This window comes from Phodopus roborovskii, unplaced genomic scaffold (assembly GCF_943737965.1).
Source record: "Phodopus roborovskii unplaced genomic scaffold, PHOROB, whole genome shotgun sequence".
Taxonomy (NCBI): Eukaryota; Metazoa; Chordata; class Mammalia; order Rodentia; family Cricetidae; genus Phodopus; species Phodopus roborovskii.
The window spans coordinates 469,717-492,394 of NW_026126574.1; the positions used below are offsets into that span (position 1 = coordinate 469,717).

Below are 22,678 nucleotides of genomic sequence, written 5' to 3' on the forward strand. Positions count from 1 at the left end.
AATTAGTAGTCCTAATTTATTCAGACGACAAAGAGACAAAGAAAGAAATCAGAGAAGCATCACCCTTTACAATAGCCACAAACAACATAAAGAATATTGGTGTAACACTTACCATACAAGTAAAAGACCTATATAATAAGAAATTTGTGGCTGTAAAGAAACCAATTAAAGATGATGCCAGAAAATGGAAAGATCTCCCACGCTCTTGGATAGGTAGGATAAACATAGTAAAAGTGGCAATCTTGCCAAAAGCAATCTACAGATTCAATACATTCCCCATTAAAATCCCACCACAATTCTTCACTGATCTTGAAAGGATAATAATCAACTTTATATGGAAAAACAAAAGACCCAGGATAGACAAAACAACCCTATTCAATAAAAGAACTTCAGGAGGCATCACCATTCCTGACTTTAAGCTCTACTACAGAGCTGTAGTTCTGAAAATAGCCTGGTAATGGCATGAAAATAGATAGGTAGACCAATGGAATCAAATTGAAAATCATAATATTAACCCACACACCTATGAACACTTGATTTTTGACAAAACAGCTAAAATTATACAATGGGGCAAAGACAGCATCTTCAGCAAATGGTGCTGGCACAATTGGATGAGGGTGTGTAGAAGACTAAAGATAGACACATGCCTGTCACCATGCACAAAACTCAAGTCCAAATGAGTCAAAGACCTCAGCATCAATCCAGCCACATTGAACCTCTTAGAAGAGAAAGTAGGAGGTACCCTTGAATAAACTGGTATAGTTGACCACATCTTGAACATAACTCCAGGGGCACAGACACTGAGAGAAATAATTAAAAAATGGGACCTCTTCAAACTTAGAAGCTTCTATAAGGCAAAAGACACAGTGAACAAGACCAAATAGCAGCCCACATACTGGGAAAAGAATTTCAGCAATCCTATATCCGATAAAGGGCTGATCTCCAAAATATACAAAGAACTCAAGAAACTAGTCAACAAAACACCAAATAACCCTATTAAAAATGGGGTACAGAACTGAAGAAAGAATTCTCAATAGAGGAAATCAAAAAGGCTGAAAGACACTTAAGAAAGTGATCCACATCCTTAACTATCAGGGAACACAAATCAAAACAACTATGAGGTCCCATCTTACTCCTGCCAGAATGGCTAAAATTAGAAACACCAATGATGACTCATGTTGGAAAGGATGTGGAGAAAGTGGAACACTCCTCCACTGCTTGTGGGAATGCAAACTCACACAGCCATTTTGGAGATCAGTATGGCGGTTCCTCGGGAAAATGGGAACTAATTTACCACAGGACCCTTCAATCCCCCTCTTAGGCATGTACCCAAATGATGCACATCCATGCAACAAAGACATCTATCTGTTCAACTATGTTCATAGCAGCACTAGTTGTAATAGCAAGAACGTGGAAGCAACCTAGATGACCCTCAATTGAAGAATGGTTAATGAAGATGTGGCACATCTACACAATGGAATACTCCTCTGCAGAAAAAAATAATGGTATCTTGAAATCCGCAGGCAAGTGGATGGCACTTGAAGAAACCATCCTGAATGAGGTAACCCAGTCACAAAAAGTGGAACATAGAATGTACTCACTCATATATGGATTTTAGACTTAGAGCAAAGGATCACCAGCCTATAATTCACAACACCAGAGGAACTAGGATACAAGGTGTATTCTAAGAGATTCATATAAAGTCCCTCACAGAACCGGAAAGGTACAAGTCTCCCAGAGCACAGGGGAAGAATGGAGAGAGAAGTAGGAGAAAAAAAGGGGGAGGAAATGAAAACATGTGCGGCCAGGATGATTGAGCCCAGTTAGGAATAAAAGACAGGAGAGAGAGAGAGGAGAGAGAAAGAGAGAGAGAACATAAAAGAGGGATCCAATATTGGTTTGAAGATAAAATTGAACACAAAGAAAGGTCTAGAGAACTACAAGACTGCTGCCAACTAACAATTTGAGCTTCCCTGGAAATACTACCATAAATTCACTTCACGGATAGGGAGATCAACAACTAACTTTCCATGGAGCCCTCAACCAATGCCTGTTGGAAACAGGAGCAAACACCCATACACAAATACTGAGTTGAAGTAGAACGCAGATGCAGATGGAGAGGACAATACCAGGCTGCAGAAACACAGAAATACCTTACCTGAATAAGGAGGAACTAACCGGCCACCAGTCTGATAGCTGGGAAGCCAGCAAGCAACTGTCACAGGCCCCCCTGAATAGGGGTCTTAGGCAGAAAGACTGAGCAGTCTAAGGGACCTGAGACAGTAGAGCCAGGATGTATCCATTGTGCACAAAAGGACATTGGGTACACATCTCCCATGGAGGGATAACTGCCTTAACCTAGAGACAGGAGAGAAGCCATAGTCCCTACTTCACATGACCTGTCAGACATACATGACTCAAAATAGATGACATTCCCCTACATATGGAATACGGGTGGGGGGGCATGGGAAGGGAGGGTGATTAGTGTGCATGTGAGAGGGAAGAGAGGGTAAAAGGGAGGGAGGGAGAGGGAGAGGGGCCTGGGATTGACATGTAAAATAATAAATTAAATTAAAAAATGCTTTGACTCCAAAATTTAAGTTGAAGGACAAGTTACTCGGGAAAAGGATTTCTATAATTGTTTCCACAGAAAATGAAAAGCTGTGGATTCCTTCCAGACTAATGTGGTTTGATCTAGCCAGACTGCCTGAAACAGAGTACCAGATGATCCTAAATTCAAAACAGCTGGACAATGCAGACTTACAGACTACAGCCAGGATATCTGAATCTTCTTCCAATCCCCCAAGACAGCGCCCCTTACCAGCAGGAAGTAGTTTGGAAAGAACGACGCCCAAATTCCCAAATATTGTCTATAAATGTTTGTTTTCATTTAAATGGACTTGGTTATAAAAAATAAATAAATAGATAGATAAAAATTTTAAAAAAATTATTATGCTCTATAAAACAGAAATATTGTAAGAGTGAATACAGTAACTTCCTTCCACATTTGTCATATATATCCCTCCTCCAGCAAATAGAAATACTTCCATTTGCATTGCTAAACTCACAACATATTCCTCTGTCTTAGATACCTACCAACTCCCAATCACTCTGAACTGACACACCTGAAATTTGGCTTCCCTTGTAACTCACTACAAAGGGTACTCAATTCTTCCTGAAAGATGGACAATGTTGTTCATTTGATACAGCAGTTAGCAATGAAACACAAACAAGAAACTCAATGAGGCCACCTGGAGTTCATTGTTGGAGGGAAAAGAAGGGTGGTGAAAAAAGTTAGCCAACACAGAGAAGAGAAGAGTGAGAGAAGAGGTATCCATGGTGTGGCCATTTTGGGCATGCATGTCCTGCCCATAGTTTGGGGGCAAGGTCAGCACAATGCCAAGATTGCAACATATATGCTCGTGATAAGCTTTCTCAAGAGGCTTCCCTCCTCTTCAGTAATAACCCTATCCAGAATTTCCTGTGATAGAGAAAATGGTTGGTAAAGGTCTGGAGCAAATCGGAGTAAAGCAAAACTCAACACAACAAAACTAACTAGGATGTTAAAACTCACATAAACTCAAATTTTGCAGAAAGATCTCTAAATAATCAAAATCAGGAAGACCCTGTGCTATCCCAGTAAAAATGACTAAATATTATTCTTACTATTTATCATTATGTTTGCTCATGATATGCTTTTGAGGAATGCAGATGGCATAAGATATATCTTCTATGGATGTGTTGTGGTGATTGAGTACATGTCTGCAGGCATATAACATATAACAGACGCCTATACCTACCAAGTTTCCCATACAAGCCCCTAAATGTCTGTATGCCTGCTGTCTCAAATAAGGCAGCAACACCCGTACCTCTTGTTCTCACTGCAGAAAGATCAGTGCCACTCAATTTACCCTGATATGATTATTCAGAGCCTCAGCGATTTGCAATAACTATTCCTCATGTATCCCACATGGTTTTATGTTTCCCAAAGGTGAAACTTTAATACCAGCCCTCAGGAGGCAGAGGCATGTAAATGTTTGAGTTCAAGGTCAGCCTGGTCTATAGAATAAATGCCATGGACAGGCACTGCCATACAGAGAAAATGGGTCTTGCAAAAACAGCATAACTTTCATGGGGCTATAATTCAAACCGTGGTATGTGTTTAGTCATTGTCTCCTTGTCTTTTTTCACAGGAATTCCTTGAAAACACAGGATAGCTATGTGGCATTCAGGTACTTGTTTTTGAGAAATTAAGAAAAATCAATAAAGTTTAAGCTGTGCTTATGTACACTGTTGTTTTTATGTAAAAGTTGCATGAAAAATTAAAATTGTTTCAGAGGTTAATTTGTATAAATTAATGTATTTACCGTTCACTTTTTCTAGAACGTTGGCAATGTTCTTCAATAGTAAATTCTTCACAAATGTAGCCTGAAATATAAGACCAGAATATATATCATATATTAATCAAAATAGTACAGAATGTAAGTTAATATATTAAAAAATTCTAAGAACTATGCCTTATTCAACTAATTTTGTGTTTACTTAATTGAAATTAGACAATAGTACCAATAAGCAAGGATACCTGTCCCCTTATTTTCAAGCAAGAAGGTAAATGCAATCTTATCTTTAGCAGTGAGATTTCTCTAAGTGTGCAGCATCACATACTTGTAGACCATTTTCTGGGGAGTATTCAGCAAAGCCCACTCTTCCTGAGTAAAATTGATGTGCACATCATCATAGGTCACTGCATCCTAAAATATCCCATACATGTGTGGATGAGTAAGTGTGATATTCACAGTAGAAATGTCTTCTTCTTTTCCAATGTAGTTATAAAATCCTGGTGTTTCTCACACTTACATCATGACATGGTCTTCATGCTGTATTCACCTAGTCATTTTAGAGGGAAATGAATGGGAGTTAAACATGCACCATTTCTTGGCTCTTCAAATTGCTTATAGCCCTGAGAAAGAAATCACAATGAAGAGTCATAAAGGGAGAGGAAAGCTTGCAGAACAACACTACTGAGAACTCATCTGAGAAACTATATCATAGGCCCAGCCTATCACAGCAATACCCCAGGCCCTGGTAGTAACTTCTGTCTTTGTGAGGTTTGTATTGTTGTGAAGAGACAACAAGGGCCCTGACAACTTTTAAAAACAAAACAAGAATAAACAATAAAATCATTTAATTGAGGAGTCCCAGTTAAAATTTCAGAGGTTCAATTAATCATCATTATGGCAGCATGCAGGCAGCTATGGTTCTGGTAGTTATAGTCCTAAAAGCTTAAGACAGTGGCAACAGGAAGTTGACTAATAACACTGTGCAACACCCTGAAGATAAGAAACCTCAATTTTGTGACCCATAGAGTCATACTTCATCTAACAGTGAAAAGCCAACTCTAAAGAAAAAAAAAAAGGTACACTTCCTCCTACTGTCACTCATATGTTCACAGACTATGGACTGAGAGCTACGGAAACTTCATGACACCAAACTAGACTCCCTGAATGTGGGTGACATTTATGCGATGATATGTTGATGGTCCCCTGTCAGTGAAATCAGGATCCATCGCAGGTGCATGAACTGGCTTTTTCGAGGCCACTCCCTGTGGTGGCATAATTTGATCATTCTTGATACATGATGGAGTGCCTTACTTCTTTCTCAGCTTGGTTTGTCAGAGTTAGTAGACTATTGAAAATAGGTCTTTTCCCTTTGAGGAGTAGATGGGGGACAGAAAAAGAAAAGATACTTTTCTAGATTAGGCCTTGCCTATTATCTAACATCTAACCCTCCTTCATCCACCCCAGTTTTGAGATCACAGTGTCTAATGTCATGCATGGGCTTCTCAAATTTTTAGGAAGTTTTGAATGAAAAACCATTTTGAATGAAATACAGAAAAATTTTAAAAACTGACTCTTTAAAGAAACAACACAATTGTTTTGAACATCACAAAATTTAAGCCTAAACATATATCATTTTTTACTTTTACAAAAAAGCCCCATACATTTAGGTAGCTATGTGTAGTGCAAGTTTAAAATTGTAGCACTTGGAAGTATGGACCGATGACTGCTATTACCTTCAAGCTAGCCTTCGCTACAAAGCAAGACCTTGCCTCAAAACAAATAAATATAGATTAAGAAACTTAAATGTAACCGTCTCATATTTAATTAGTGAAAATTACAAACCAGTGGGATGACGCACGCCTTGCTCAGCATTCAGAAGCTTGAAACAGGAGTCACAAGTTCAAGGCCAGAAAGGACTGTATTGCTATGAGCCCATCTTGGAAAAAGAACAAATAAGATGAAAATAAACAATAAAACATACATTTACTTCACCACAGTTGCAAAGAAGAAAATCATATCTTACCATTCTGGTGTGCTTCTGTTGCTGTGGTAAAACACTGACCAAACACAAAGCAGGCCAGAAAGGGGCTTACTTAGCTTATACTCCAGGTCACTGTCCCTAATGAAAATTACAGCAGTGACTCAAGCAGGACAGTTGGAAGAAACTGTGGAGGAATGCAGTTGTTAGGCGATCTCTGGCTCTCTCACTTGCTCACAGTACCTTCTTTATGCAGCGCAGTTCTACCTGGTTCACCCTATGTTGATCAACATAATCTCACACAGATGTTCACCAAAGCACAATGGAAGAAAACTCAGCCATTAAGTTGACAGCTAATGTGAATTACGGTATATTGTAAATTTTCAGATGTCCAAAAAGACCCCAATACTAATTTGCAGCCTGCAATGACATACTTCTGTGGTAACTGTCTATAACATTCTGCCTTTAAGTAACTGTAATACTTTTCAATATGTATTTATCACTCTGGAGCTCTAGCGAGGAAACCTGTTATGCTCCTTCATGTTGATAGTATTTTCCACACATTTCAGGACACAGGACAACCTCATGTCATACTTGAGCAAGTGGGCCAGTGGACAGAGGTAACAAGATAACTATACTATCCACAATCAGCCAACACAAGACATGTATATTCTTGCCAAAGAGCCTTGAGTTAAGTACTCCCATGAGATAACAGAACAGAAAGTGGGGTAGGCCTACACTGAAGAGAACATCAATATCAGGCACCTGGGACAGAAGATCACCTTCAGGGAACACATTAGTTGTGGTAATTCAGGGAGGTCTGGGATTCCTTAATCTATCAAAATGAAAGCTAGTCTTCCCTGACGACCACAGTTTGAGTGGGAATACCTGGGATTATGGCTAAAAAGTCAGTGAGGAAGCAGTGTTGTGAACTAGTAGTCCTGTGGTAAACATTTAAGATTATAAAGGTCTATTTAAACTAACAAATTATTTATGCTATACAGCCCTTCCTGTAAGCTGTTTATAAAGGTTAAGCCTCTATTATCAAAGGGAATTTTTCTCTACCTCTTTGGCCTTTACAGGTATAAGTCTAACCTACTAAGTTAAAACCAGTTACAGTCAGGCTGCAGGGCTCTGAGTAAAACATCCCTCCACAGACTCTCAGCTTTTATCCAGTTTTCCAGACACATTAATTAATTACAGGGATAAACCATCACTCAGTCACCTATGTGTTTAAGGCAAGTAACTAAACACAAATTTTGTATACTAAGGTATGCTAAACAGAAAGACAGCCCTCAAATGCTTAGAGATCTAGAGAATAAGGTATTTAAAATGTTTAATTAAAAAGCTCTCATAACAGAAAGACAGGCCAGCTGCTGGCAACACCCATTTCCTCCAAGACACTGATGAAGCTCCACCCACAAAAGTTGCAACACTAGCTACTGAGAAATCCTGCCTTTCCTCTCAACTGCTGCAAAGGGTTCTAAGGACCATGGACAAGCTGGCAGTAGACTTTCTCCATGTTGGTTGGGCCAATGGTAGGTAAGTCTTCCAAACTTCCTAATCCACATGTCTCATGCCATCAGCAGAAGGCAGACATCCTTAAAACCTCTGACTTCAACAACTGTGGAGGACCAAGGGGTAGCTGTCTATGCCACCAATAAAACTCACTGAATTTTTTTGAGGTTCCCTCTTTCTCTGGAAGGGATGGGCAGAAGGGAAAACACTGTTCTTGTTGTGTCTTTTAACTCAAGAGGTTGAGAGAAAAAGATGCTTATGGAGCTGAGCAATAACTGCTCACCTTGCCTTGGGGGAAGGCCGAGTAACACTGCCGTTCCTCACCACAGAAAGAGCACTGGTGCAGGTCTCCAGTGAGACCACATTTTTCTGTGAAAGGGTAGCCTAGCTCAGTCCCATTTGGGTAAGTTGAGGCCCCCAGTTCTCTGCTTTGGTTTAAAAAGAAACCAAACTGGAGGAAAGGCTGTATCACACAAACAAGTTCTCAGGTTAGACTCTCACCAAGTCCAGTACATAAAGTAAGATCAGCATTAAGAGGAGAAACTAGCAAGTGTCGTGAACAATCTCAGCTCTAGAAGGTGAGGTGGCCCTTTGTTTGAAGCAAAAGCTTTGCTCTCCAATGCATCACCACTCAGCAGGAGCCCCGGAATTGTCATCATTCACCTTGCTCCCTTCAATTCAAAGAACCCTCCACATCCTCATACAGGCTCCCCTCAAGACCTGTACCAGCTCTTCATCTTCCATTTGAATGTTTCATCCTGTAGGTATCTCCACCAACACCCATGTCTATTGGAGATGCTGCTTGTGTCTTTTCCTAGTCAGGAAACTAAAATACAATTTTATCCTTATTCTTAGATTTAATGGATGAAATTTTTATATTTCTATGCAACAGACTCATTAGACTTTGCAAGGTATTCCATTATCTCTATAAACACAGAGAGGATCCTGCAGGACACTCTATAGTCCTCAACATCTTTGTATGGACCACTTTGGGTGTTCAAAGGACACTCTCAATGGGGTTGCTTATGACCATTAAAAAACACAGACATTTGAGTAGGATTCACTACATGAAAAATTACAATTGTGAAGTAGTAACAAATAATGTTATGGTTTGGGATCGGCATACCACAAAGAATGAAGCATTAGGAAGTTTGGCAAACACTGTTGTAGAATTACATTGGAAGAGCATCAAGGAGAGCTGTGTGGATAAATTCATTCTGCCCAGCTGAGATTCCAAGGGTTGCTTCAAGAGAGGAAAGGAATTCTCAAGGCAAGGTGGCCATTATTTCCCTGGTTTGAGTGAGCATAAATACATTTACTCTTTCTGACATTTTAAAAAAATATATTTGTTTTATTATGTGCATTGATATTTTGTCTCTGATTTTACTTATGAAATAAAGAAAGGTGGACATAGAAAGACTGACTTTGGAATCAGAATCTGTGATTCTTCACATACTAACCCAAGTTCAAACAATCACCACAACTTGTTTGTTCTGTGTAAGCATACACTACAGGACTAGTTCAGCTTTATAGCAATTCATGAAGTTCCGTCAGATCCCCAGGCCAAGTTCCCTTTGATCTTCTTCATTTATTATTGATTTTTACCTGTATGAAGGCCAGGTTAATTATTTGAACTCTAGTTATTTTTGATTGTATAGGAGGGTCAGAGGATCTGGATTTCCAGGAGTGCACAGACATAAAGACAAAGGGGTAAGTAATTAAAAAAATTAAATTGCCAGATAGAAAGACTTGAAAGGCAAAATTACTGGGCAGTGGCCATGAGAGCTTATATCAACAGCACTCAGGAAGCTGTGTGAGTTTGAGTTCAATGGAAACTCAGGTCAGTAAAAGCTGAATAGAGTAGCCTCATCATGAAAGAGCAAAAGAAATAAGAAGGAGGAGAAGTAAAAGAAGAAGATGACGAGAAAGATAAAGAACAAAAAGAAGTCGAAGAGGGAGAAGGAGAAGGACAGGAAGAAGTTGATGTGGTAGAAGAAAGAAACCAAGGAAGAAGGGAAGAAAGAAGAAAACCCAGTATGGAGCAGGAAATATCCCCACATGCCTGTACTGTAACCACTCTGGGGTCAAGAGGACCTATGAGTTCAAGGCAAGCCTGGTCTACAGACTGAGTGCTGGGACAATCAAAGCAACAGAGAAAAACCATGTTTTGAACAATTGAAAACTATTTTTTGCACTAAATCTAACTATAAATCTGAACATATTCATGCTCAAACTGAGTAGGCCCATTGGCAGGGAGGCAGTGGAGATGCACACATGCACACACACACACACACACACACACACACACACACACACACACACACACAGTAAATGATAAGGCCAAAAACAAACAAATGACAATAGTTCAGTGAACATCTAGAGAGTGACAAGAGGACTAACAGGATTTCAATGATTTTAAAATTCACAATGTATCCATAATTACAAGTACAAGAGAATTAGGGCCAAGCTTTATTAAACCCTGCAGCAAGAAAGGTCCCCTTTGCTCTTTGACAGGGCTGGACTTTCATGCATGACTTGCAGTGTGTCTGCTTTATCTTGAGAGCAACAACATTAGTAGAGGTAAACTAATTTGAAGTAGCTCAATACTTTCATTTCTGTTCTCAGAAAGGAGACCTGCACCATGTAGTGGAGCACAGATAAAGGGACATGACCTGTCTTAAAAAAACAAGTGAAAATAGAAATTACACAAAATAAATTTTTTTTTCCTCATAAACCTGAAAATCACTGAATTCCTATCAGCCATGTAGGCTTTCCCTCCTCAACCAATGTTTAACTGGAAAGCATGGCACATGCATATCTGAGTATTCCAAAGGACATTTGTGCACAGGGTTTCTGAGGTAGAGGCAGAGGTAGAGGCAGAGAGTCAGGTTGATTTCTGACTTTCACTTCTGCCTGGCCTACAAAATGAAATTCAAGACAGCTCTCAAGGTACAAAGAAAAACCAGTTTCAAATAGAAATGAAAGGAAGAAGGAAGGAAGGGAGAGACAGTGGAGGAAATGTAAATATGGAGACATTTAATACAACAAACAAACAAAAAAAACAAAAACAAACATACATCAAGACAAAAAAGATCACACAGTCCCTAAGGCAGAACACCAACTGATTCCTGAGTATTGTTTTGCTACTATTGTTCTCAGGTCTCATATACTCAAAAATAAGTAACAGAATTCCAACTTTTAGCCACAGATGATGAATCAAGCTGCTGTATTCAAAAATCTGAAAGTGGAGATTTCTCAGCTCACCAGGACTTCAGTCTGAGTTCTAGAAAAGAAATGGGTCTACAGAGAAATGCTGAAAAAAAAAAAAAAAAGACAGAAAGTCTTTCAAATACTTAAACATCTCCCAGGCCCTTTCTGGTTTGTTTGTTTTGTTTTTGTATTTTAATTTTCATATATTTGACTTCTGCTGGAAATGAAGCCATGTCCCTAAATTTATCACTCTATCTTTCTCTACTTTCCTGTATTCACATGTCTATCAGTACAACAGAATGATTGGCTACGTTATTTGAAAGTTGGCTTGATCCTGTGTAATGCTTTGGCTATGTAGCACCAATTGTAAAGGCTATAAACCCAGTGACAGAGAGCTTGCCCTTTCTAGACATACTCTGCCTATAAGTTGAAATCCTCATAAAAGTTCTTCTGCACTGGCAGGTGGTACTCAGATTTCACTGATTTTTATCATGTGCATGGCTAAACGACAAGCATAATCTAAAAACTGATAATTCCCGGATCCATGGAGAAAAGTAATTTCAGCTGATGCATTAACACAGCAGTGTGCAAAAGAGAGACAACAAGAAGACTAACACTAACACCAGGTGGATTTCGCTGAACGGAAGTTGTGGGAAGAAGGGAAACTGGTCAGAACACTTTGTATGAAATCAAACCTGAAGGATCTAAAGAAAGAACTGATAAAGCATTCCCAACATACCCCCTTCCCCAGAAACAAAAATAAAATAAAATCTGTGGGGTTGTGTCACACATCAATAATCCCAGCCCTTGGGAAACAGAACCAAGCTATTTTCTGTGTGCTTGAAGCCAGTCTGTTCTCAAGACTGAGTGCCAGGACAGTCTGCAAAGATGCATAGAATCCATTTGGCCAAACAATGAAAATCAACAATAAAATGAAATAAAATAAAATAAAAAGACAAGGGAGCAGAACTCTCTGACTATAAGTGATTCACTTCTTTATATCCAACCACACTCAGCTAGCAATGGCCTGAGTTGACCCAGGTGAGGATATATAGGGTACTGAGTTAAGGCAAAGTCGACTTCAGCTGTATGATTATGAAAAGCCATAATCAATACTTGGTAGACTTTCCAGTGAATGAAGCATGTCTCTGTCCTCCCTGAGTGGACCAGGTAGAGCAAAGAGGAATATAATCCAACAATTCCAAAGCAAAACATATCCAAGTTAGACTTTACATTGATTTACCCTCAGGAGAGGAGAGGAGAGGCATTAATTTGTAAAAGGAAGGCAGTAGGAGCCACAAGTATGATGGGGATGTTGATGAATTACAACTCTGGTCCCCTAAAAACAAGTACAGTATATACTAAAATGGTTCATTCATATTCCTCTGAGATACTACCTTACCCACAGAGATGATGTAACTTAGATATCTATCATTCCAGAATGTTTGTCTTCCTGACAGACAACACACTTTCTGGAAGATAAACTCTTACAGATATCTTGTGGCACGTGTTGGAAGGAGGTAAAGGAGCCATGGAGAGTAAGAGAGAGCAAGGGAGTACAATGCTAAAATTCATAAGGCCAGCACAGTTGTTTGAGAGAATCCAGCAATGATGGGCCACATGCCGGCTGCCCTGCCTACTTTGGTTTTCATTTCCATGTCTTTGAGTTAGTTACCTCAACAAGATACCAAGATGGACACAATCATATGATGTAATTTTCAAGGTCGTTTTTGTTCTTTGTGTTTCCTAGTCACAAAGTAAAACCAATTTTCTCTTGAAGAATTGTAGGAAGCTCTTATATTGAGAAAGCACAGTTTTATATGAAAAGGAAAACACCACCCAGGTTAAGATTCCTATGGAGAGTGAAGGGAAAGAAAAAGAAAATAAGAGAGAAGAAATGTGAGTTTACAGAAAAATGAAAAGGGAAAAAAGGAGAACAAACTTTGTTCTGTTCCTGACATTGGCCTTCAATCCCATCAACACTAGGGAGGCAAACATAAATTCATCTGTTTGAATTCCAAGCCTGCTTTACTACAGAGAGTGTTCAAGACAGTCTCCAAAGGAAAGACTAAATGTTTGTCTCAAAAATAATCAGAATAACAATAATGATGATAATAGTAATAATAAGTATAAATGAAATGCTTCTGTATTGATTTTATGCACGAGTATTCTGTCTCTAGATATGATCTTTCACCAGTAGAGAGCACTACATGCCACCAAGTGACCCCTGGAATTTATAGATAGTCTATGCTCCGGGGCCCTATTCTTTAATATGTGTTTGTGAATGTGTGTGTGTGTGTGTGTGTGTGTGTGTGTGTGTGTGTGTGTGTGTGTAAATTGGTAGAAGGAAGACTGGGCACATGTATGATACAGCAGCAGACAATGGGATGGGGTGTGGAGGCAGAATGCATACAAAACCTGTTTGCCTGTGGTACCGGCAATACAACCTCCATGCCAACCAGGTCTCTGATGTTACTTATGAAATAAAGAAAGGTGGACAAAGAAAGACTCACTTTGGAATGAAAATCAACAATAAAATAAAATAAAAAGACAAGAGAGCAGAACTTTCTGACTCTAAGTGATTCCTTTCTTTATATCCAACCGCACTCAGCTAGCAATGGCACTGTGATGACCCAGGTGAGGATATATAGGGTATTGAGTTTAGGCAAAGTGGGCTCCAGCTGTATGATTATGAAAAGCCATCATCAATACTTGGTAGACTTGTCCGTGAATGCAGAATCTCTTAGTCCTCCCTGAATGGCCCAGGTTCAGCAAAGAGGAATATAATCCCACCCTTCCAAAGCAAACAGTATCCAAGTTAGGCTTTCAATTGATTTACCCTCATGAGAGGAGAGGAGAGGCATTAATTTGTAAAAGGAAGGAAGCAGGAGCTACAAGTATCATGAGGATGTTGATGAATAACAACAACTCTGGTCCCCTAAAAACAAGTACAATATATACTGAAATGGTTCATTCACATTCCTCAGAGATAATACCTCACCCACTGAGGTGATGTTACTTGGATATCTATCATTCCAGAATGTTTGTCTTCCTGAGAGACAACACACTTATTGAAAGATAAACTCTCACCGATATGTTGTGGCACGTGTTGGAAGGAGGTAAAAGAGCAGTGGAGAGTTAGAGGGAGCAAGGGAGCACAATGCTAAAATTCACAAGGCCAGCACAGTTGTTTGAGAAATTCCAGCAATGATGGAACACATGTCGTCTTTTCTACCTACTTTGGTTTTCATTTCCAGGTCTTTGTGTTAGTTAACTCAACAAGACAACAAGATGTACGCAATCATATGATGTACTTTTGAAAATCCATTTTGTTCTTTGTGTTTCCTAGTGACAATGTAAAACCAATTTTCACTTGAAGAATTGTAGGATGCTCTTATATTGAGGAAGCACAGTCTTACATGAAAAGGAAAACACCTCCCAGGTTTAGATTCCTATGGAGAGTGAGGGTATAGAAATAGAAAATAGAGAGAAGAAATGTGAGTTTACAGACAAAAGAAAAGGGAAAAAAGGAGAACAGACTAGATGTTGGTGACATTGGCCTTCAATCCCATCAACATTAGATAGGCTAACAAAAATTGTTCTGTTTGTATTCCAAGCCTGCTTTATTACAGAGAGTGTTCTAGGACAGTCTCCAAAGGAATAGAGGAAATGTTTCTCTCATAAATAATGTTAATAATGATATTGTGCCAGCAACAAATGCAGGCATGAATAAGTGAAAGGGTAATCTATATCCAACTACGGGAAACCAATATTGGAGATGCCAGCTACAAAGAGCACCACCACCCCAGCAAAGCCCTTGTCTCCAGCTTCCCAACTCAGGCAGGCTGATCCTTCTTTGCCTGTATCTGCTTGTTTAGCACCTGACCCTGTGCTGCTGAAAATTCACATGAGCTTTAATCGTAGTGCTGGAGCCTTATGACTTAAACTACTGGAAGTCTCCTTTAGCTTCAAGGTTTGATAGTTACTGCACTGGGAATGTAAGCCTGGGGCTCAGGAATGATTAAGATTTCAGTAGCCCTGCTGGACTTTTGTAATGCATGCCTTTAATCCCAGCCTTAGGGAGGCAGAGGCAGGCAGATCTCTGCAAGTTCAAGGCCAGCCTGGTTACTTAGCAAGCACCAGGACTAGCTCCAAAGCTACACAGAAAAACCCTATCTGGAAAATCCAAAAAAAAATTTTTTTTTCCAGCCCCACAACCCTTACCCACAGCTCTCAGTTTAGTAGTCCTGACACTTTCTTTGACACGCACGCACCCATCAGCCCAGTACACCGGGGACATAGGGGTTGTATGCAGGGGTCATTTGTTTTAGCATGCCAGCTGTAAATACTTGAGTTCTGGGCAAACGGGTGATACCACCCAACAAAGATTTCCTACTTAGAAACTTGCCCTGCTAGCTCACTCACAGGCTCCATTGGAATTTCAGGAAATCCCCACTTCAAATACAAAAGCAGGGTCGGTATCTCTTCCTTGAAGCTGGAAAACTTCATGATGAACTCAGGTTTTGCCTGTGGGCTAGAACATCTCAGGAAAGATAAAAGCTGAGCAAGTCTTCCCTACCCAAGACAGCCTACCTCCAGGTGCTAATAGTTAGCAATCCTAGCTCAAGAGGCCAGCATGGGGCAATGAAGCAATCTAAAGGTGGAGGGGGCAGGGGAGAGCCATCCCTCCCACTCTTCCTTCTCCAGAAGATTCTTGGTTCCTTGGAGTCCAAAGTCTCTTGGTTTTGGAGTTGTGACTTACCACTCTACCCTAGTTATCACATGGATAGCCAAATGATATCAATTACTTTTTACAGACAGACAGAAGCCCTACTTTCCTTATTCCTGGTAGAGGTGGAAATTGTCTGGGCTTCTCACCAAGCTTATCCTGGTTAGGGAGGGTTCCTTCACTTGAGGTGAGAGTTCTGCAACAGTCTGGACACTTCCAAGTCCTCCACAATTTTGAGTCTGGTATATGAGCCTATGTAGAGGTCTTCTCAAATTACAGATGGGAGACACCAAGAAATGTAACAATTGCAGGGAAAGGGAAAGCAATAGCTTTATCCCTTTGGAATGGGGGTGGGCCTAAGTCTATCAGCCTTTGCTCCCATGAGTATTTGATAGGGTACCTGGGATCTTCCCTTTTCCCTTATTGGTACTGTTTAGATGTCCCCATCCCGTGCACGCACACACCGCACCACCACCACCTGCCTAACATTTCTCCTCAAAACACAGTCCAGGAAAAGGAAACATTCATCGCAGAGCCTGCTTTGCAGAGAAGAATTCTACTCTGTAAACACTCAGGTTTTACTTTCAGCTTAATGTTGAAGGAGGCAGAGGCCTGTGAGGATTCTTAGAGACACCTGGGAGCAGGAGCCATGTTCCCACAGCTGTTTGGAGTTGGGCTCTAACACACAAAGGTCATAAGATAGTCTAATTTTAACCCAAAGTACCAAGTAGCAACTACAGCAGGCCTGGTATGGCCCACATCAACTTGTCTTTGTGACAGCCTGCTTGCTCTTACCAAGGTGGGAGTGTGGGCACCTTCTCAGCTATGCCGAGAAACCTTTCCATCACTTCCTCAAAACTCAAGGATATAATCCTAGCAAAAGAGCTCTGCAATCTTTTTGTCATGACAACAACAATACAACAACATAATATAATGAACCTTTTTAGGTACCATATTTTATACAGAAAAAAAGGAAGGAAAGGAAGTAGAACACAGCTCCATATCCACAACCAGGTGGTTAAGAATTCAGAGGAAGAACAGAAAGGTTTCATGACTTCAAGTTAGGAAAGGGAAAGTTTTTTTCTTTATTTTATTTTATTTATTTATTTATTTTTTTAGACAGCACAAAAGCACTGTCTGTGAAAGCAAAGCCCAACCTTCCTTCTTTGCTGGGTTGTGGGCCAGCTCTTTGGAGGTGACATCCACTAGTCCTATAATTCATACAGATTCCAGGGAAGGTGAGGGTTTGAGATGTGAAGCACTCAGCTACTCAGACACTGTTGTCCCTGCAAACTGCACTCACCTCTGCAGTAAGTCTGGCACAGGTGGGGGAAGGGCCACACATTGCCCAGGCCCATGGCATAGGATATGCAGGTAAGCAAGAACTGCTGGGGTTGTCCCACTTTGGTCACCCCTTCTCCCCAACCCCAGGCTGGGCATACTTGGTTGGGCCCAGTCTTCCTGTGTGCTGGTCAGGGCATTCAGGGCTGCCCTTGGGCTGCAGCTCCTCATCTTCTAGCAGGGAGACCACATGCGCCAAGGGTGATTCCATCTTCTGAGACAACACTCAGGGTAGAATGGGCCCACTCCTGTGCTCTCTTCTGGATTCCAGTCCCGTGTGTTTCCTGTTGTTCAGCTTTCTGCCCTGTCAGGCCCTGGTGTGTGTCTTCCCTGGTTGGCTGGTGCCTCCCCACTGGCCTTAACCTCAGTGGTGGCCAGTTCACACCCTCCCATTGACCTTTGGCCACATTCTTTTTCTCTGTCATGAGTCTCAAATTCTAGGATTTCTGGGCTTCTCAGACTTCCACTATTAAGGGTTACTGCAAAACATCTCACGAACATTTGATTGTGTGTAAGGAGTACGGTTTTTCCGCCCGCTGCCTGGTCTTGTCCTGCCTTGTCCTGCTGCCGTACCTGCCCCAATGAAATCACCAAGACTCTGTATTTGATATTATGCTGTTGGCCAGGTGCTAGTTTCAAATCGGCTAGCTCTGTCTTAATTATTAACCCATTTCTGCTGATCTATGTATTTCTCTTACCAGGGAGCCGGCAGGCATACTGCTTTCTCCAGACTCTCCATCTTGACTCCTCCTTACTACTTCCTCTTCCTCCTTGTCTCCTAGTCCTTCGTATCTTCCTTTTCTATTGGCCACCAGCGCTTTATTTATTAACCAGTATGATTAACATATATAGAATGACATCTCCCACCATTGTGTCTGCTGATGGTGAACTGGAAACTGCAGAAAAACTCTGATCTATGTGCTTGTAAATTTCTATAGTATAAAAGTTCCCATGATGGCACATCCTGAGCTACCAATAAGTGCAACAGGACACTATTGTTTTGGGTTCCCTCCCACCTTTCACATACAGTGACACAGGTAGCCTCAGGAGCACAACTGACAGGCAATCATAAATCATGAATTTTGAGTGTTTTGTCTGATTTAAAATTTACACATCACTCAGACCTCGGTCACAACTGTATTTAAAAATCATCTCAACAAAAGGGATGAATCTCAGTTCTCTGGGGTGTCCAGATTCCCAGTGCAGGTGACTCAGTCAGGCTTAGCCCCACCTGAGTGTTCCCAGGATGCAATTCTGGCTAATGAATGACTGCCTGTGGGTAGGAACTTCACTGTGCCTATCAGAAACACGATACAGAACATGATCAAGCTGAGTCTCCAGAACTCCTGAGGAAGGAGAGAAAGCAAGGATAGCTCTAAGCAGGGTTCTATAGTCTTACCCTGCAAACTAAGGTTATACAATTTTCAAATATTTTCTCATCCTGGTGAGTCCACTGTTAATTAATCATAAGAGTTTCTAGTTTCCCTGTATGAGAGAGTCCAAACTCCTTAGCACTGTTGGCAAGACCTTGAGAGTTTTTGTTTGTTTGTTTGTTTTTTGTTTGTTTTTTGTTTTTGTTTGTGTTGCAATTCTTGTCCTTTAAAAAAGAAAGATTTGTTTTCATTTTATTTGCATATTCTACATATACATATGTATATGTACACATATATATATAATGTATATACATAATACATACCTGGAACTGGGATTCTGGATGGCTGTGAACCACCAACTGGGTGCTGGAGATTGGACCCATGGTCTCTACAAGAACAGCCAGAGCTTTTAGCTGTTGAGCCATTTCTCCAGCCTCCCCTTTGGAGATGGGGTTTAGCTAGGTTGATTGTTTAGGTCGGGTCTTTAGTCTCCCTGCTTCAGCCTGTCAAGTTGGTAGGTTACAGGTGCATCCCACCCTCATGATTCATGTTGACTTCTAATTACGACTACATTATTTGAGATTTGATTTGGGGGAATTTCAGTGTGCTGATAAGAATGTATATTCTACAGCTGTTATATGAGTAAGCTTTTAAAAATTATAATTGATCTTTTATCATTCTACAGTGATCTTTCTCTTTTTACAGTAACAAAATAAAGCAAAGCTACGTCCCCATGGAGAAACTGGCATTTGACTGTATGTGGAGAGCTCCTTGGCTCACCTGTTCAGTTTAGTGTCTTCTGACTCTACAGTGTGTGTAAGGGAAATGAATTCTGTAGAAGCTATAGTTTGAGACCCAACATTTTGTGGGCAAGCAATCTGAAGCAGGGTATTCTGTGTAGATGTTGGGAACCCCGATGATCACATGGCCTCTGCGATGATCATTTGCCAGCTCTGAGTGTGATGGATAGGAAGGCAGGTGTAACAAATGCATTTGTAATTTAGGTTGCTCTTTAATCTAAAGTGGGTTTAGCCGGTTGTAACCACAATGTGGATGGAAGAGTATCCTAACACAATCCAAGAATGCAATCCTGTGAGAATTTTTAGTGCTGTGGCTAGAGAGACCGCTCAGTGGTTAAGAGCACTGGCTGCTCTTCCAGAGGACTTGGGTTCAACTCCCAGCACCCATAAGGCAGCTCACAACCATCTGTATTTCAGCTCCAGCAGACCTGACACCCATGACAAAACACCAACGCACATAAAATTAAAAAAGAAAAAAATGGAAAAGGGAAGAAACATTTTCAAGAAGGAAAAACAATTCTGAGTACCTGTGAGAAAACTCCCAAGAAAATAAAGTCTCGTGACCTCAGTTTCTCCAAAACACGGAATTGCTCATGGAGGATTATTCTTCTACACCCCTCCCAGGTGTATCATATAGTTTGCTTCAGATTATTCATGCCAACTGGCTATTATTACTTATTTATACCTCTATAGAAATTCATGGGTTTTTTTTCCCATGTGCACCCTGTCATTGTGATTATACTCAGCTTGAACTCATGAGAGCTTTACTCACATGATCTTTCTTAACACTCAAGTGGATATTTCCTGATGTTCTTAATAAAGTTGGCTGTTGTGTGAGACTTTATTCCCCCCTTTTAGGCTCCATTCTCCCAGTTCAACTACCTTTAGATCGTAAACAGAGGCACATCTGCATTTCATGATAGCGTTACTTCACCTTTCTGATTTCCATAAGCACAACTATTCTGTTGTGGTGACTCCCCCTCATAACTAGAGATGTTCAACAGAGCATTTATATTTGGACAAGTTGCTCTGGATGTAAGTATGTCTAAACACACCGCATACTTTCCCCTCTCCTTCAATAGGTTCTGCCCAGGCTCTCAGATTTGATTGCCTAAGAGCACCAGGCTCACTCCCAAGATTTTCTGACAAAGGCTCCTTGAAGCCAGTAGAATAGACCCTGCAAATTTTCAATGCTCCAAGGTGTCTAGAATACCAGAGATGATGGGCACACTGAAAAAGAATAGAATAATGATATAGGACAATGTTCCTCTTTTCACCTTTGAGGGTACATGATTTTTGAGACCATGTCTGTGACTGACCCTAGGAAGGCATGACATGTTCAGAAAGTCAGTCACTATGCCTAGGTTGAGAGTAGGGGGACAGACACTTAAGTGTTCAGGAATAGAATCTGATGTATTATCACAGTGTGCACCCACTCTTTGAGCCTAAAATCCATCTGATGATACAAAATGGGGAAAAAAAGAAAATGGAAAACGAAAGAGAAAAGAATCTGTTGGATACAAGTAAACTGAGGAAGCAAGAGATAGCAGAGATTTGAGGGCAGAGAACAGACTGCCAGTTCTGCTATCTAAAACAGGCATGCGCACAGAGGAAAGGTGATTTTCCTATGGATGTGGACCTGCAGCTTCTCTGCCTCCTGTAGCAGGCAGGATCTGGGGTCTCCTTACCTCTTTAGCCCATACACGTAGCACACAGCTATGGTCTCCACCAGCACGATGAGCAGCAGAGACAGTGTGGCTGCATAGTCATTGAAGATGTCAAACCAGTAGTTCCCAGCCTCCATGGTGAACTTGTGCCGACGGCACAGTTGATGAGGCACACCAGACCTGGAACACAAGATCATTGCTCATCTCTCTGAGACTCCCTGAGTCATCCCACATTGGATGTCAACAAGAGTCATCAATCCCTAGGTGTGCTGTGGAGGGTGAGTTCCCACATCAGCTATAGGAGTTACTTTGTAGGGTACTTTAGAGCAGGAAAACAACAACAAAAGTCAGGGTGTTGCTCTTCGGGGGATATCATACTGGCTGAAAGTCTGGGAATGCTGAAGATACCAAAAAACGTAGCCGCTGAGACTGTGAGAAGTGGACTTAAATGTGGTGTGGGGCCCTAGATAAGGATTGTTTTGGGAGGAAACTAAAATTTACATTTACATACGTGTTCTCACATTCCAGGCTCTGGTCATATACCAGACCAGATTAAGCCTCCAAGATAGTAGTCACAGATCCCTTTTATACTGGGGTGCCAGGGCTTAGTGTTGTCAGATAACTCCCTGTAGCACAACATAGCAGAGTCAATATTTGACACTTTCCAGGTTATCTTCTGACTTCCTAAGGCTTTCCATCGTGCCTCTGAATTCATAGTAGCCCTTCCCACTGCCATACCATACAATGTCAGCCAGTGGGAGGTTCCCTCAGGAGAGGATTAAGTGCTGGATTGGGAGCTACATGCATTTGTACTGTGGACCACAGAGACCCAAATTCAGAAAAAAAAAAATACCAGGTGCTATCAGGCTTCGAGGAACAGGGAAGAGGATGCTTCCCACATGATAGCTAGGACATGTGATCAGACATGACATTATCTATCCTGGATATAGAGCCATCGGAGGCACAGGAGGGTTCTCATGATCCTGGCTGGGTGGCAAGATGTTGAAATTAAAAATGGGTCTCTGTGGTACACATTACATGTGCATACAGCTCCTAGAACAACTTACCGAAGTGGAACTGAGTATTACCCTAGCAGGAGCACAGCTACACCCATGCAGCCCTTCTGGAGTTGTCTTAGAATCACACGGCCCCTAATTAGACCCTTCCACTGATTGTCTTTCATTTTGCCACCCACCCATGCCCTGCCTCCACTGTCTGGTGTCCTGACCTGACATGGCCTCCTTGGGCAAGTAGCTGGAGATGACCTTGCATCCGTCAGAGGAGTGAGGATGGCTGCTGTGTTTCCAAGCATGCTCCCCAAACCCAGCATCAGCACCATGAAGATGTAGAGAACTGACCAGAGCTGGGACACTTCCATGTTTTTAATGCCCTCAGTGTAGAAGATGAGGGCCAGGCCCATGCCCTGGACAGCCTGCTGATGATTAAAAGACACCAGATACACATTTGAGTCAGAGGGGACAAGAATGGAACACCATAGTTCAAATGTGGAATGTCTATCCTCCATGTCTTGCTGCACTCTTAGAGGTGTGTAACTGTAACACCAAAAATAAAAACCCAGAGACAGATATTGGGGTTCAAGCTGCAAGCCGAAGGTTTGAGAAGCAAAGCAGCTGAGCCACTAGCTCGTAAATCTACCTCAGTCTAAAAGGGGGTGATCCTGTCTCTGCAAGATCTCCAGCAAACCTCAGACTGCTGCCTCTC

General features: G+C 41.2%; 1 pseudogene; it reads right to left on the reverse strand.

Moving 5' to 3' along the window:
* LOC127235931 (sodium- and chloride-dependent transporter XTRP3A-like) overlaps positions 1-22,678 on the reverse strand; it is a 104,551-nt pseudogene that overhangs the window by 63,188 nt on the left and 18,685 nt on the right.